This window comes from Gracilinanus agilis, chromosome 2 (genome assembly GCF_016433145.1).
Source record: "Gracilinanus agilis isolate LMUSP501 chromosome 2, AgileGrace, whole genome shotgun sequence".
Classification (NCBI taxonomy): Eukaryota; Metazoa; Chordata; class Mammalia; order Didelphimorphia; family Didelphidae; genus Gracilinanus; species Gracilinanus agilis.
In genome coordinates this window covers 251,832,466-251,847,917 of record NC_058131.1, presented here as the reverse complement: position 1 = coordinate 251,847,917, position 15,452 = coordinate 251,832,466, and the positions used below count along the sequence as shown (strand labels likewise).

General features: G+C 34.4%; 1 long non-coding RNA gene across 1 annotated transcript; it reads right to left on the bottom strand.

Moving 5' to 3' along the window:
• Positions 1-228: 228 nt before the first annotated feature.
• On the bottom strand, positions 229-15,106 carry LOC123235072. The gene is made up of 3 exons (XR_006505363.1): positions 14,908-15,106; positions 9,396-9,499; positions 229-290 (listed from the first exon to the last, which is right to left on the bottom strand). It is a non-coding gene; the product is annotated as an uncharacterized LOC123235072 (long non-coding RNA).
• Positions 15,107-15,452: the final 346 nt, after the last annotated feature.

The following is a 15,452-nucleotide window of genomic DNA, read 5'->3' as shown; positions in this document are numbered from 1 at the left end:
CCTGGAGGCTGCACTTCCATAGTTCTCAACAGACTATCATTAATTAATGCTGCAGTAATTGATCATTTACCTCAGGTTAATATCAGTCCTTCTCTAGCTAAACTTACACAGAAGAGGTTTTGAATGACATTAGGCTCCTCTCATGTGGCAAAATGCCTGGTGTTCACTCCAGAAGAGATTTACAAAGCAGCAGATCCACTGTTCATACGAAGGTTTATTTGAATCTTCTGGGTTATGGGGCAAGAGGGCGTTATTCTCCAGGAGATGAAGGTTGCCTCAATTTTCCACCTCTAAAAAGGAAAAAGAAAAAGGTTTTCCTATGAAAATCAGGGGAATCTCTCTTAGTTATTATCAGTAAGATTCTTCCCACTGTCCTCCTTAATAGACTTCTCCTTTGATACTGTCAGTCATGAGGGCTTATGAAAGATCATGAAAAAAATTGATTGCCCAGAGAAGTTCACCAAGATTGTATGACAACTCCATGAAAACATACTTGCATGGTTTCTGGATAATGGATGATGCTTTCATGCTTTCCCAGTCACCAATAGAGTGATGCAGGTCTGGGTGCTTTCTCTCATGGTTTTCAGGATGATGTTTTCAGCTATGTTGTTGGATGCCTTCAATGATTATGAAAAGGGAATCAAGGTCCACTACCATATTGATGAAAAATTATTTAACTTGAAAAGACTCTAAGCCAAGACTAAAGTGGAAGGAAGGCTGGTGCATGACTTCCTGTTTACAGATGATTGTGTACTCAAAGCAGCCTCTGAGACTGAGACGCAACAGAACACGGATCAATTTTCTGCTCAATTCTCATTTGGTTCTGGCAACCAACACATAGAAAACAGAGATTCTCCACCATCTATCATCATATGATCCATATATGGAGCTATTGGAAGAAATTTTAATGCTATAGATGAATTCACTTAACCTTGGTAGTATATTTTCCAGGACTATGCACATAGATGATCAGGTTGAAGCATGCATTGTCAGAACTAGTTCAGTGTTTGGGAGGCTTTGAAGGAAATTATGGAAGAGAAGAGGTATTAGGCTGCCTACCAAACTGAAGTTCTTCAGAGTCTTTATGCTGATCTCATTGTTGTATGCCTGTGAAACTTGGGGAGTATATCAGTGCCATGCCAGGAAACTGAATCACTTCTATTTGAATTGTCTTAGGAAGATTCTGAAGATCACTTGGGCAAGATAAGATACTGAACACTGAGGTGCTTTTTCAAGCTGAACTGCTAGGCATTCAGATTCTATTGCAGAAACTGCAACTCCTGAGGAATGGCCATGTTTGAATGCCTAGCATATTTTGCCTAAAAGGCTTTAATATTGATTATGAGACATGGAAGACATTGGCACAGGACCATCCTGCATGATGTGCCTGTATCAAAGAGCAAATGAGCAAAGCAGAATTATAGTAGCTCAAAAAAAAAGTGAGATGTGTGAATTTAGAGATATCTTGCTATCAAATGTTCATCTAGGCTATTTGTGTTTGAACTGTAGTAGAGTCTTCTCAGCTCGTATTGGTCTAATCAGTGACAGTCAGACACACATTGCACACTGACCTGACAAAGTGATATAATTTTGGTAGTCTTTGAATATGAAGACAACAACCAACCAATGAGTTCTATGCAAATAAGAACTTAATGCATGTCTCAAATACTAAGAACACCATTCCTTACTCAGAACTCAGAGATATAGGTCTATATCAGCGTAATCATAATAGAATAGTTTTTCAAAATGTTGACCTCACCTGAAAATGGCATTTGTATTTCTGGATTTCAGCTTAAAAATTTGTGTCAATTGTTTTTGAAAATGGATCTTTTTGTTACTTAAAAATTCTCTGTCATTTGCTTCAATAACTATTTTTATTTCTTTTATGTGGCTAGAGAGTGCTTTATTTTTCCTGCCTAATGGGGATTTAATTAATTAGCCATAATTAATTATTTCAGTATGATGTTTTCAGCTATGTTGTTGGATGCTGTTGGATTAATTAATAATTAATGATAGTGATCCTTGTGTACATTTTTAGCACTCTGATACTGATTATCTCGGTAATTACCATTTGAGTACTGAGGGAATTGAAGTTTAGAGAAAAGAAATGACTTGGAAAAGATCTTGGAACATGAAAGAGAATAGAACCCAGCTCTCCTGTATCATGATCATGGGGTTCAAAATGGGAGATAAAAGAGGGCAGGGTGGTGAATAGACTAATTTCTCTAGATTATAGAAGTATGTTAAGTAGGATGAGGTTAAGATAGATAGATTAGGGATAGATTGTGTAGGATCTTAAATGCCAGATCAATAATTTTTATTTTATATCATAAAAAATGGGGAGCCCTTTAAGCGTGTTTTAAAAAACTATCTATTTTAATACATATTTCCCAGTTAGATGTCAATTAAAAAATAATCATCAAAATAACTTTTAGTTCCAAATTCTCTTCCCACTCACCTCTCTCCCCTCCTTTAGAAGGCAAGTAATTTTTATCAGTTATACATGTTAAGTCATGCAAAAATATTTCCATATTAGCCATGTTACAACAGAAAACACACACAAAATAAAACAATAAGAATATGCTTCACAATACACTCAGGCTTAGTCAGTGCTTGCTCTGGAAGTGGAAAACATGGATAATATTTTTGGTCATGGTTCCTTTGGAATTGTCTTGAATCATTGTTTTGATCAGAGTAGCTAATTATTTTATTGTTGATTACCATTTCAATATTACTGTTCTTACTATGTTTATCTGAAACTAACCTGTTCCATCATAATTATATATGCCATAACTTGTTCAGCTATTCTCCAACTAATGGATATCAACCCAATTTCCATTTTTTTCACAACCACAAAAAAAATCTGTTATAAATATTTTTGTACATATAGGTATCTTTTTTGGGATACAGATCAAGTAATGGTACTGCTTGGTCAAAGGACAGTTTTATGGTATATACAACTTTATATTCTTTGGTGTATAGTTCCAAATTGTTCTCTAGAATAGCTGGACCAGTACACTATTGCACCAGCAGTTCATTACTATTATCTATTTTTTCCTCACCCCCCATAACTTTTTTTGATATTACTTCTAGGGTCCCTTTTAAAATAATGTAGTTTCTCTGATTATCTCTCTTCATTAGATTTATTTTTATTTTTGTTTTGTCTGTTATCATGACTGCTAATCCCTGCCTTTTTTACTTCAATTGAAACATATTTTGATTCTACTCTAACCTTTTATTTTAATTCTGTATGTCTTTCTGTTTTAAGTATGTCTCTTGTAAAAAACATATTGTTGGGTCCTAGTTTGTAATTCATTCTGCTATTCTGCTTCGGTTTTATGGGTATAATAATGAATTTGCATTTACTGTTATGATTACTAACTACGTATTTCCCTCCACTGCATTTTCTTCTCTTTCTTCAACTTTTTCTTTTGTTGTTCCTCAAAAGTCTATTTTGCTTCTAACCATTACCTACCTTAATCTGCCTTCCTTTTTATCATCTCCCCAATTATCTTAAGCCCATCTCCTATTTCCCTATTGGGCAAGTTACATTTCTATATACAAATATGTATGTATGTGTATGTGTATATATATATGTATATATATATATATATATATATACATATATATATATATACTTCCTTCTTTAAACCAATCCTGATGAACTTGAGGATCAAGCATTGTCTGCCACTTTTCCCTATTTCTCTCTTAATTGTAAAAGCTCTTCCTGGTGTATCTCTTTTATATAACATTTTCTGAATTCTACCTCTTCCTTCCTCCTTTTAGTGCATTCCTCTTGCCCATTCATTTATTAATTAATTTATCAATTAATTAATTTATTTATCCACTCATCCATCCATCTATCTATCTATCTATCTATCTATCTATCTATCTATCTATCTATCTATCTATCTATTTGTTTATTCATTTATTTATTTATTTTTGGAGATCATTCCAACATAATTGACACACTCTTGCAATCTTCTTCATAGAATCCTTTTAACTGCCCTTATGATGATATTTTTAGAAAATACATGAATCATTTTCCCATGTAGGAATATGAAGAGTTTAGACTTATTGAATCCCTTTTGATTTTTCTTCCACGTTTAGCTTTTTGTGCTTCTCTTGATTTTCCCGCTTGAATGTCAAATTATCTATTCAGCTCTTGTCTTTTCATCAAGAATGTTTGAAAATACTTTATTTCATTAAATATTCATTTTTTTCTACCCTGAAAGATTATACTTAATTTTTCTAGGTAGATTATTCTTGGTTACAATTCCATCCCCATTGCCTTCTTGCTTGATGTTGACTGTGATTCCATGGTATTTGAATTCTTTCTGGCTTCTTGAAGTATTTTTGTCAGCAATATTCCTGGGAGTTTTCATTTTGGGATATTTTTCAGGAGGCAGTCCATGGATTCTTTTTATTTCTATTTTACCCTCTGGAGCTAAGATACCAAGACAATTTTTCTCTATGATTTCTTAAAATATGCTATCTAAACTCTTTCTTTTGTCATTACCTTAAGGTAACCTCATATTTTTTTTAAACCTTTACTTTCCATCCTAGAATCAGTACTATGTATTGTTTCCAAGGCAGAAGAAATGTAAGGGCTAGGCAAGGGGGGTTAAGTGATTTGCCCAGGGTCACACGGCTGGGAAGTGTCTGAGGTCAGATTTGAACCCAGGTCCTCCTATCTTTGGGTCTGGCTCTCAATCCACTGAACCACCTAGCATCCCCCAGTCTCATAATTTTTAAATGATCCTTTATCAATCTATTTTTGGGTCATTTGTTTTCCAATGAGATATTTCAGATTTTATTCAAATTTTTTATTCTTTTGACTTTGTCCTATTGTTTCTTGATGTCACATGAAGTCATTAACTTCTAATTTTCCAATTGTAATTTTTAAGAAATCATTTCCCTCAGGGAGCTTTTTGTACCTCCTTTTCCCTTAGGCCAATTCTGCTTTTTAAGGAATTCTTCACTTCAATGGGCTTTTTTCAGTTTCTTTTACCACTTGGTCAATTTTTTAAAGCTATTATTTTCTTTAGTATTCATTTTTTCTGTGAGCCTCTTACCAAACTATTTATTTTCTTCTGTCATTCTTATTTCTTTTTTCAACTTTTCCTCCATTATTCTTATCTCTTTATTTAACTCTTTTGGGGATCCTTCTTCTATTTGGGTCCAATTTTGATTTTCTTTGAGCTTTTTTTGTTTGCTGTTTTCACATTTTTTTCTTCTAGGTTTATTTTTTTTTATATTATATACTTCCTTGCCACCATAGTAGCTTTTCATGATCAAATTCTTGCTTTTTTTGGGGGGGGGTTGTTGTTTGCTCATTTCACCAGCGTATTTCTTGACTTTGAACTTCATGTTAAAATTGGGTTCTACTAATCTGGGACTGGCGCAGCACTGTACCAAGCTTCAGACTTTTTTGTACTGCTGTTTTCAGAGCTAGTTTTGGAGCTCTGCAAGTTTTGGGGGCTTCAACAGTGGTTTGACTCTGGGAGAGGTTTGATCATTGCTCTTCTGGTCTACCCTCAGGTCATTACTCAGGAAGTGTCCCTGTTATTCTGCAGCTGCAAGTCTTAGTACTCCTCTCTGTTTTGGAACTGTGACAAGGGCCTTTTTCTCTTATGATTAATCATCAGTGCTCTCACCAGCCTGGAAATGTGACCTAGAACTGCGTATTAGGAACAGAATTACCTATCAGCGCTAGTTGTACACAGTGGCAACAAAGGGTTTTTTTAATCTTTTTATGAGCAGTTGTCCAACCTCCTTATTATTTCTAGGCTGAGAGTTCCTGAAACTCCTGCTATAGCTCTTGTTATTGCCATGGCATACATGTGTGGACTCTGGACAGATCTCCGTTCTAGTGTCTCAGACTTTTCCTATTCATCTCAAGTTTTATTAGGCTGAAAAAAATGTCTCGTTCCTACTTTTGGTTGGCTCTGCTGTTCCAAAGTTTGATTTAAAGCATTATTTTAAATTGCTTTGGAGGGGAATGTTGGGAGAGTTCAGCTCAGTGGCTTCCCCTAATTCATCCTCTTGGCTCTACCAACTCAAGTGCTCTACCTTCTTTATTTTGATACTAGTAATTTGGTTTTCTTTTTTTTCTTTTTAAAAATCAAATTAACCATTGGTTTATCTATCTTATTTGGCTTTTATAAAACCATTTCCTAATTTTATTTATTACTTCAGTAGACTTTTTCTTTTAATTTTATTAATCTCCCGTTTGATTATCAGGAATTCTTCTTTGGTGTTTAATTAATTGGGTATTTTTAATTTGTCCTTTATTTAGTTTTTTTTAGCTGCATGCCCAATTCATTGATATGCTCTTCTCTTTCCTTTTTTTAATTAATATAGTCACTTAGTGATATAAATTTTCCCCTAAATTTTGCTTTGACTACATCCCACAAATTTTGAAAGTTCTTCTTGTTGTCATTCTCTTTAATGAAATTACTGATTGTTACCGTGATTTGTTTTCTGATCTACTCTTTCTTCGGGATTATAGTGTTTAGTTTCCAGTTAACTTTTTTTTTAAACATTTATTAATATTCATTTTTAACATGGTTACATGATTCATGCTCCTACTTTCCCCTTCACCCCCCGCACCCCCTCCACCCATGGCCGATGCACATTTCCACTAGTTTTGTCATGTGTCCTTGATCAAGACCTATTTCTCAATTGTTGGTAGTTGCATTGGTGTGGTAGTTTTGAGTCCACACCCTCAATCATGTCCACCCCGACCAATGTGTTCAAGCAGTTGTTTTTCTTATATGTTTCCTCTCCTGCAGTCCTTCCTCTGAATGTGGGCAGCGTTCTTTACCATAAATCCCTCTGAATTGTCCTGGGTCATTGTAAACTTTTAATCTATGCTTTCAAAATCCTTTATTAAATGTATTTTTGTTGCATTATGGTCTGAAAAGAATGCATTTAATATTTCTGCTTTTTTGCATTTGGTTGTGAGGGGTTTATGCTCTAATACATGGTCAATTTTTTTGAAGGTACCATGTGCAGCTCAGAAAATGGTATATCTTTTTTTTAAAATTCATTTTTCTCCAGACATCCATCATATCTAACTTTTCTAAGCTTCTATTAATCTCCTTAACTTTATTATTTATATTGTGGTTAGATTTTAATTTTGAGAGGTAGTAGTTGATGTACTCTTCTACCACTATAGTTTTTTAAACACTTACCTTCTCTACTAGAATCAATACTGTGTACTGGTTCCAAGGCAGAATAGTGGTAAGGGCTAGGCAATGGGGGTTAAGTGACTTGCCTAGGGTAACATAGCTAGGAAGTGTTTGAAGCCAGATTTTAACCCAGGACCTCCTATCTCCATGCATATCTCTCAACCCACTAAGCCACTCAGCTATTCTACCCACCCCAGTATAGCTTTACTATTTCTTTCTGCAATTCATTTATCTTTTCCTTCAAGAATTTGGATGCTATGCCATTTGACACAGATATGGTCCCTTTTAGTAAGATACAGTTCCTCTGCTTATCCCTTCTAATTAGGTCTTTTTTTTTTTTTGCTTTTGCTTTGTTTGAGATCATGATTGCTACCCATGCCTTTTTAAACTACAGCTGAAGCATAATAGATTCTGCTCCAGCCTCTCATTTTTTCTCTGTGGGTGCCTCTATTTCAGGTGTTTTTTGTAAACACCATATTGTTGGATTCTGATTTCTAAACCATTATGTTCCCTGCTTTTGTTTTGTGGGTGAGTTCATCCCATACATGTCCACACTTATGATTACTAACTCCATTTCCTTCTATCCTACTTTTTTAGATTTATCTTTCTCTCTCTCTCTTTATCCCATCCCTCCTCAAAATCTGTTTTGATTACCACTTCTTCCTTTTTATGCTGGCCCTCCTTTTTTTTTTTTTATCACCTTTCCAATTCCCCTTTCTCTTATTCTTTCTTTTTCCTACTTCCCTTTTAAGTAATGTGGATTTTAAATACTAAATGGGTATGTATACATATCTTCTATCTTTAACTCAATTTATTTGCGTGACAGGTTCAAGTGTTGCCTTCTTCTTCATCCTCACCATTTCCTCCTCCCCTAAAAAAGCTCTTCTTTGTGTGCCTCTTTTAGGTGGGATAATTTTTCCCATTCCTTCTCTCCCTTCTTCTTTCTCCCAGGTATTCCTCTTTCTTGTCATACCATTTCTTTTTACCATCACTCCAATATAATCTATTTATTTTCACACATTCTATCTATATAGACTCCTTCTAACTGTCCTATTAAAAATAACAAAGATCATTCTTGCTTGTAATCCTATCTCCTTTGCCTTGAGGAATATCATATTATAAGCCTCCCACTCCTTCACTGTGGTAGTTACTAAATCTTGTGTGATCTTAACTATTGAATTGTGATATTTGAATATTTTCTTTCTGGCAGCTCGAAGGTTGGACCTCTGAATTTTCTTTTGGACCTCTGAATTCTGGAATTTGTCAATAATATTCCTGAGAGTTTTCATTTTGGGATTTCCTTTAGGTGGTGATTTGTGAGTTCTTTCCATTTTTATTTTACCCTCTTGATCTAAGATATTGGGACAGTTTCCCTCTATAAGTTGTTGAAATATAGGCTCCATCTTTGAACATGACTTTAAGGTAATCCAATAACTTTAAAATTTTTTCTCCTCAATCAATTTTCCACATTAATCATTTTCTCAATTAGATGTTTCTTTTATTTTTGCTATTTTTTTATATCTCATGGAATCATTAGATTCCACTTGCCCAATTGTAAATTTTAAGTAATTATTTTCTTCATTGACCTTTTGCATCTTATTTTCAATTTAGACAATTTTGCTTTTTAAGGAGTTATTTTCTTCAGGATTTCTTTTTGTACTTTTAGTGAGCTGCTCATTGTCTTTTCAAAAAAATTTTTTTCCATTGCTTTCATTTATTTGCCTAATTTTTCCTCTGCCACTTTTACTTGATTTTGAAAATAACTTTTTAGCTCTTCCAGGGATTTTTGTAGTTTTGTGTTCAATTCACAATTTTATTTTCTTTTGAGGCTTTGCTTATAGCTGCTTTGATTTAATTGTCTTCTTCCAAGTTTTATGTTCTGATCTTCCTTGTCACCATAGTGAATTTTTATGGTCAGATTCTTTTTTGTTGCTTGCTCATTATCCCACTCTATTTTTTTGATTTGGAATTTTATGTTAGGCTCTCTTCCTGGTATGGGTGGTGGTGGAAAGGAGACATTATCTCAACTTTCAGGTTTTTTTGCATGTCTGGGGATTTGGAAGTTTTCAGTGCATCCAAGGTAGTGTGATCTGAGGAAAGTTGTTGTCATTATTCTCTTGGCCTACATTCTATTCCTTAACCAGGAAGGACCCCTGATCCCTTGGGATTATAATTGATATTGCTCCTTATGTCCCCTCCTACCTTGAGATCAGAAGAAATACTGTTCCTCAGAGTCCCTGATTCCTTGGGATGATAGGTGATAATACTTCTCAGATCCACCAACAATTCTTCTCTCTGCTCTTGAACTATAACCCAGAAATGAGAATAGGCAGTGAAATTGCCAAACAGCATCTGATCTTGCATCTAATTGTAGGACAAGGGTAACCTACAATCTCTTTGAGGCTAGGTTCCAGATCCCTTTACCATCTCTCTCTTGAGAACTCCTGAAGCTAGTGCTGCTTCTGTTACTCTCACAAGGCCCCACCACTATTTATTCCATCCATGTTAGCTATGGGTTAGCCTCCTCTCTCGTGTTATGGATGTTTCTTTCTGACTTCCTATGTTGCCTTGACTTGGAAGAATGTCTTACTTTGACATTTTTTGAAAGAAAGAAACTAAAGTCAAAGGAAATTTTTTTAAGTTGTTTGAGGGGAATGGGAGAACTCAGCTGAATTATTTCTTTATATCCCATAATCTTGGCTCTATTTTTCCTTTTTCCTTTAAAATTTATTTATTTATTTTTAATATTTTTCCATGGTTATATGACTCATGATCTTTCCTACCCCACTTCCTTCCCCCTTCCAGAGCTGACAAGCAATTACACTGGGTTATAAACCTATTTTCATATTATTCATGTTTGCAATACAAGTGCTCTTGTAAAGCCAAAATCCCAATCACATCCCCATCTAAAATATACTTGATCATGTGTTTTTCTTCTGCATTTCTACTTCTACAGTTCTTTCTCTGGATGTGGATAGCATTCTTTCTCATAAGTCCCTCAGAATTGCCTTGGTTTATTGCTTTGCTATTAGTAGAAAAGTCTGTTACATTTGATTGTGCCACAGTGTTTCAGTTTCTGTATACAATATTCCCTTGGTTCTGTTCATTTTGCTCTGCATCAATTCCTGTAGGTTCTTCCAGTTTATATAGAAATCCTCCAATTCATCATTACTTTCAGCACAATACTACTCCATCAACATCAGATACCACAATTTGTTCAGCCATTCTCCAATCGAGGGATACCCCCTCATTTTCCAATTTTTTGTCACTATAAAAAGCAAGGCTATAAATATTTTTGTACAAACATTTTTCCTTATTAGCTCTTTGGGGTACAAACCCAGCAGTGTTATGGGTGGATCAAAGGTCAGGCATTCTTTTAAAGCCCTTTGGGCATAAATCCAAATTACCTTCCATAATGTTTGGATCAATTCACAACTCCACCAGTAATACATTAGTGCTTTAATTTTGCCACATCCCCTCCAACATTTATTATTTTCCTTTGCTGCCATATTGGCCAATCTGCTAGATCTGAGGTAGTAGTTTTTTTAAATTGCATTTCTCTAATCAAGAGGGATTTAGAACACATTTTCAAGTGATTATTGATAGTTTTGATTTCTTCATCTGAAAACTGCCTATTCATATCCCTTGACCATTTGTCAATTGGGGAATGGCTTGATTTTTTTTTTGTATTAGCTCTATCTCTGGAAATCTTCCTGATGGGTGTTTTTAAAAATATTCTATTGATTTTTTTTCTTTTTTACATTATTGGCAATTATAATACCATTTGTCATTTCTTATATAATCTAACTCCTTAAAAATCTTTTTTTAGTAGCAAAAAAACAGGAAAAAAGTTTACAAAGTTACTATGTTTGATACTATATATAGTTTATACCCATGGTCCACCATCTCTTTGATGAGATTTTTTTCCCCAAGGTTTTTGACATGATATAAATGGTATATTGCAGTGATTCCCAAAGTGAGTGCCACTGCCCCCTGGTGGGTGCTGCAGCGATCCAGGGGGACAGTGATGGCCACAGTTGCATTTGGGGGCAGTGAATAACTGTAAGGGGGCAGTGATAGTATGTGACAGGTGGTGCTAAGTAATATTTTTTCTGGAAAGGGGACAGTAGGCCAAAAAATTTGGGAACCACTGGTATATTGCAAGCATTATAAGAGAATGGATTAGAGAGGAAATATCCTAGAGGCAAAAAGACAAGTTAGGAAGCTATGACAACTGAATAAATAAGAAGGGAAAAGGCTAGAAGAGTAGTCTTAGTGAGAGTGAAATAACAAAAACAAGGCTTTCATCTTGAGTTCAACCTTTTCCCCACTATCAGTAGTAAGCTAAAGATGTGACTGTAACAACTGTTGAAATCTTTCATCGGAATCAATGAATTTACATTGACTTTTGAGAACAGGGCTTGGATCTCTCCAGAATTTGTTGAAATCAAATTAATAAAACATTATTAATATGGGCTTGGATATGGAATAGCATTAACAAGTGTCTTTGAACCTAGTCTTTGTTAAAAAGTTGCTGTTGACTTGCATGATACTTATCATACATGATTTAAAGGGGGTTCTTGCTGTAGTTACTCTGGAAAAAATCTGCATATATAGTCAGAATCCATTGGTTTGAATATGTCTTTTAGAATTTGCTATCTATTTGACTATGGATTAATTTTCTGATCTCTCCAGACATAGTTTCTTCATCTTTAAAATGAGGAAGTTGGCCTAGATGACATCTAAGGTATCTCCCAGCTCTAAAACCATGATCCTATGACTTGTTTTTCTCTTTTTGGATAAAAATGACATTTCTAAGAGATGATGAAATGGAGACTCAACTAAGGATAACAATACTGCCTTATGTACTACACATTTTTTTGGGGGGGAAATTGCTTTCTAAACTATAAATATCACTTTCTACATAGAAACTATTTTTATTATTGTGATGAGCATTTAGACCTTTCAATGGGTCTGTGTTCTCATCACCTGGGTTTCTATTCTATTAGCAAAAATTATATTCTAACCAAGCCTTCTCATGCAGGGGGACTTATTTATATTGGTCTATTAATGATACCTGGAAGATTCTCACCAAATCCTAGAGGGCTTTCTGTGTTTCTTTTGATGTTCTATGGATATCAGTAGACTTAGGAAGTCTGTCTCCTACTATACTCTCTTGCTAACTTACTGTCCCTCTTCCTTTTCCGGTCAATTACATCCTTGATAGTGTTTTAAGTACCATTCCTTCAGCATGTCCTATTTGTAATTAGCTGCAGCCCACTTACTACTCCCCTTCACTATACATCTTGTCATTGTCCTTTAAGTCACCTGAAGTTTTATTCCATCAGTACAAATATCTTGGTCAGTTTTGAATTGGAAGGAAGTGGGGTATGGAGCATATGGGAAACTTTGCTGCGCTTTCCATATTTTTACACTGTTCAATATGGTGAAAAGCAGTTAAAAATAATTGATATTTTAAAATATACTTTGATATTGATATAGATATCACTTCCATATATATCCTCTCCCCACAAATAAAAAAAATAAAGAATAAAAAAGAAATGTTTAAAAAAAAGGTCAACAAAATTAACCAACAAAATTTTAAAAATTAACATCAATCACATATGGCAGTGAACATTCCACATCTGTAGTCATCTACCACTGTAAAGAAGGAAGTATGTCTTTTCGGGATGGAGCTTTGTCATTCTAAATACATTTTTTGTTTTCTATTTTACTGTTGTAGTACTCTACGATTATAAAATGTAATCATTGTATCTATTGCTTTCCATGTTCCAATTATTTAATTTTGTTTCATTTCACATATTTTCTTGTGTCTTCCTGTGATTCTTGTATTCATTGTTTCTAATGGAGCAGCAATATTTTGATCACATTCATTTACCAATATTTGTTTAGCTATTTTTCAATTGATGGGCATCTACTTTGTTTACAGTTTTTAATATTAAAATATAAATATTAAATTAATTTCAGTTAATTATTTAAATAACGAATTAAATAAAAGTAAGTTAATATTTAAACTAATATTTAAAAAGTGCTGCCACTGGTATATATTGGACCATTTTGTTATTGACTAATAACCTCTGGAGGGTTAGGGTATGGACATTTAGTCATTTTTTTAGAATAATTCTGAACTGAAAAAGCCATGTTTTTAAAATACTAATATTCCTCCAGTAATGCTAGATAAATTGTGAAGTACCATAATCTCTGACTTATTGATTCATTATTTTGTCCCTCAGATCATGCCAAATCTCTTAAATAAACAATTACAACAATTCTCCAAAATGGTATCCTTATATGGTAGATAGGGTGCTTGATTTGGAGTCAAGACAGCTAGGCTAATAATTGTTAGCATGTATACAGCCCTTCAAAGTTATTCAAAGTGCTTTACGTGTGTCATTTTCCTTTTACAGACGAGGAAATGGACTGAGAAATGTTAAGTTGGTTGTCCAGGGTCATACAGCTATTAAGTATATGAGGTAGGATTCAAAAATCATGTTACCCCAAGTCCAACATTCTATCCACTTTGCCAGTTAATTGCCAATTAACTTTCTAACTTGTTATCAATTGACTAATCTCAGTCTCACATTCCTCATCTTTAAAAATGGTGATAATAACATTTCTATAACTTCAAAACACTATTGTGAGTAAAGTGCTTTATAAAACTTACTGCCCTAAAGAATTGTGAGTTATTATGATTAATACTACTTGTTTTGTCTTTTCTTTCATTTTGAACAAGTACTTGATGACCAGTACTAACACTTTTATTTATAAAGAAATTGGTTCACTATGGCCTTTACATTTTAACTCGATGCTTAAAGGCATACATACTCACAATGTGTTTTAAATGGACTACTCTCATATCTTAGACCTTAGACATTTCCTAATTCTGAAATGACCTCCATTTAGCTATTATTTCATTTCTCTCTTTGACTAGCTCAGCAAGTCGGACTTTTGCCCTTCACAGTATCTGGGTGATGTGTGAGGGAATTTTCTAGTATGCTTCCTGTCTTTTTCTTTTTAATTTCATATTTAAGCAATTACACACTATGAAGAGGGATTGGACTTGGATGAGTCCTGATTGAATCCTTACTCTACTATGCTAAGTCCAAAAGAGTGGAGGATTTAAAAATTATATTCTTATAAGGATAAAAATCCCCCATTTGAAGATTAAGTCCACAGGGAAGCAGTTATGGGCAGAAAGGGCTGGTTTTTCCTTTAAGAAGGAATTTTCTGCTTAGATTATGAGGCAGTGCAATGTCATAGAAACTGATTGCTAGGATCTGAGTTTAATTTTCTATCTTTGACCTTTGGTAGCGGTGTGGTCTTGGGCAACTGACATCATGTCTCTGAACCCGTTTCCTCATCAGAAAAATGGGGATGATGAGGCTTGCCCTACCTTTCTCATGGAGTGCTTATGAAGAAGGTTTTTGGAAACCTTTAAGTGCTATTATTAAGTCATAAGAACTATAGACATGTGAGTTGCTATTATTATAGGAGTTTTCCCACATTAAAGAACATTTTCCTCTATTCTTGAATAAAGGCTATAGAAAAAATGACCTGTTACTAACACAATTTGTTTTACAAGCTGTAAACTTGGGTTAGATTAGCTAATGTGCAGGATGAACACAGAATATAAATGAAAAAAATGCAAATAGGATGAAAAACCAAAGCAATAAAGGTTGAGGCAGATGCTTACTGTGCTTGCTGCTTGTGAAATCCCTGTAGCAGCCCAATGAGTTCTTTTCTTTCAAGTAGCATAACCTAGCTTCTACAAGGGCCTGATAGTCCAGCACCAGCTAGGGCCATGGCAAAATTAGATGAACAGGACATAGACATGGTCAAAGCAAAGAGAAATAAGACCATCCGTTTTTGATACATTTCCTCTGAGGATTTATACTTTTTTTTGAGAACTTTCATCATGTAACCAGAGGACTTGTGTATAGGATAACATATCTGGAAGAAACAATAGAACAAAGAAAAAGTTGTTAGAGTTGGAATATACCTTAGAACCCACAGTATCAGAGCTGGAAAGATCCTTGTAATATAGACTATCAGAGGAAAGGAACACATATGGAAGGAAATTTAGAGCATCAATTGCTATACTTAGAAGAAGCCTTAGAGAATTGACAGTTAAAACTGGAAGAGATTTTAGAAAAGAGAATGAAAATGATGGAAGATATCTCAGAATACAGAATTCAGATTGCCAAAACTGAAAAGTACCTTAGAGCAATGAAGCTGGAG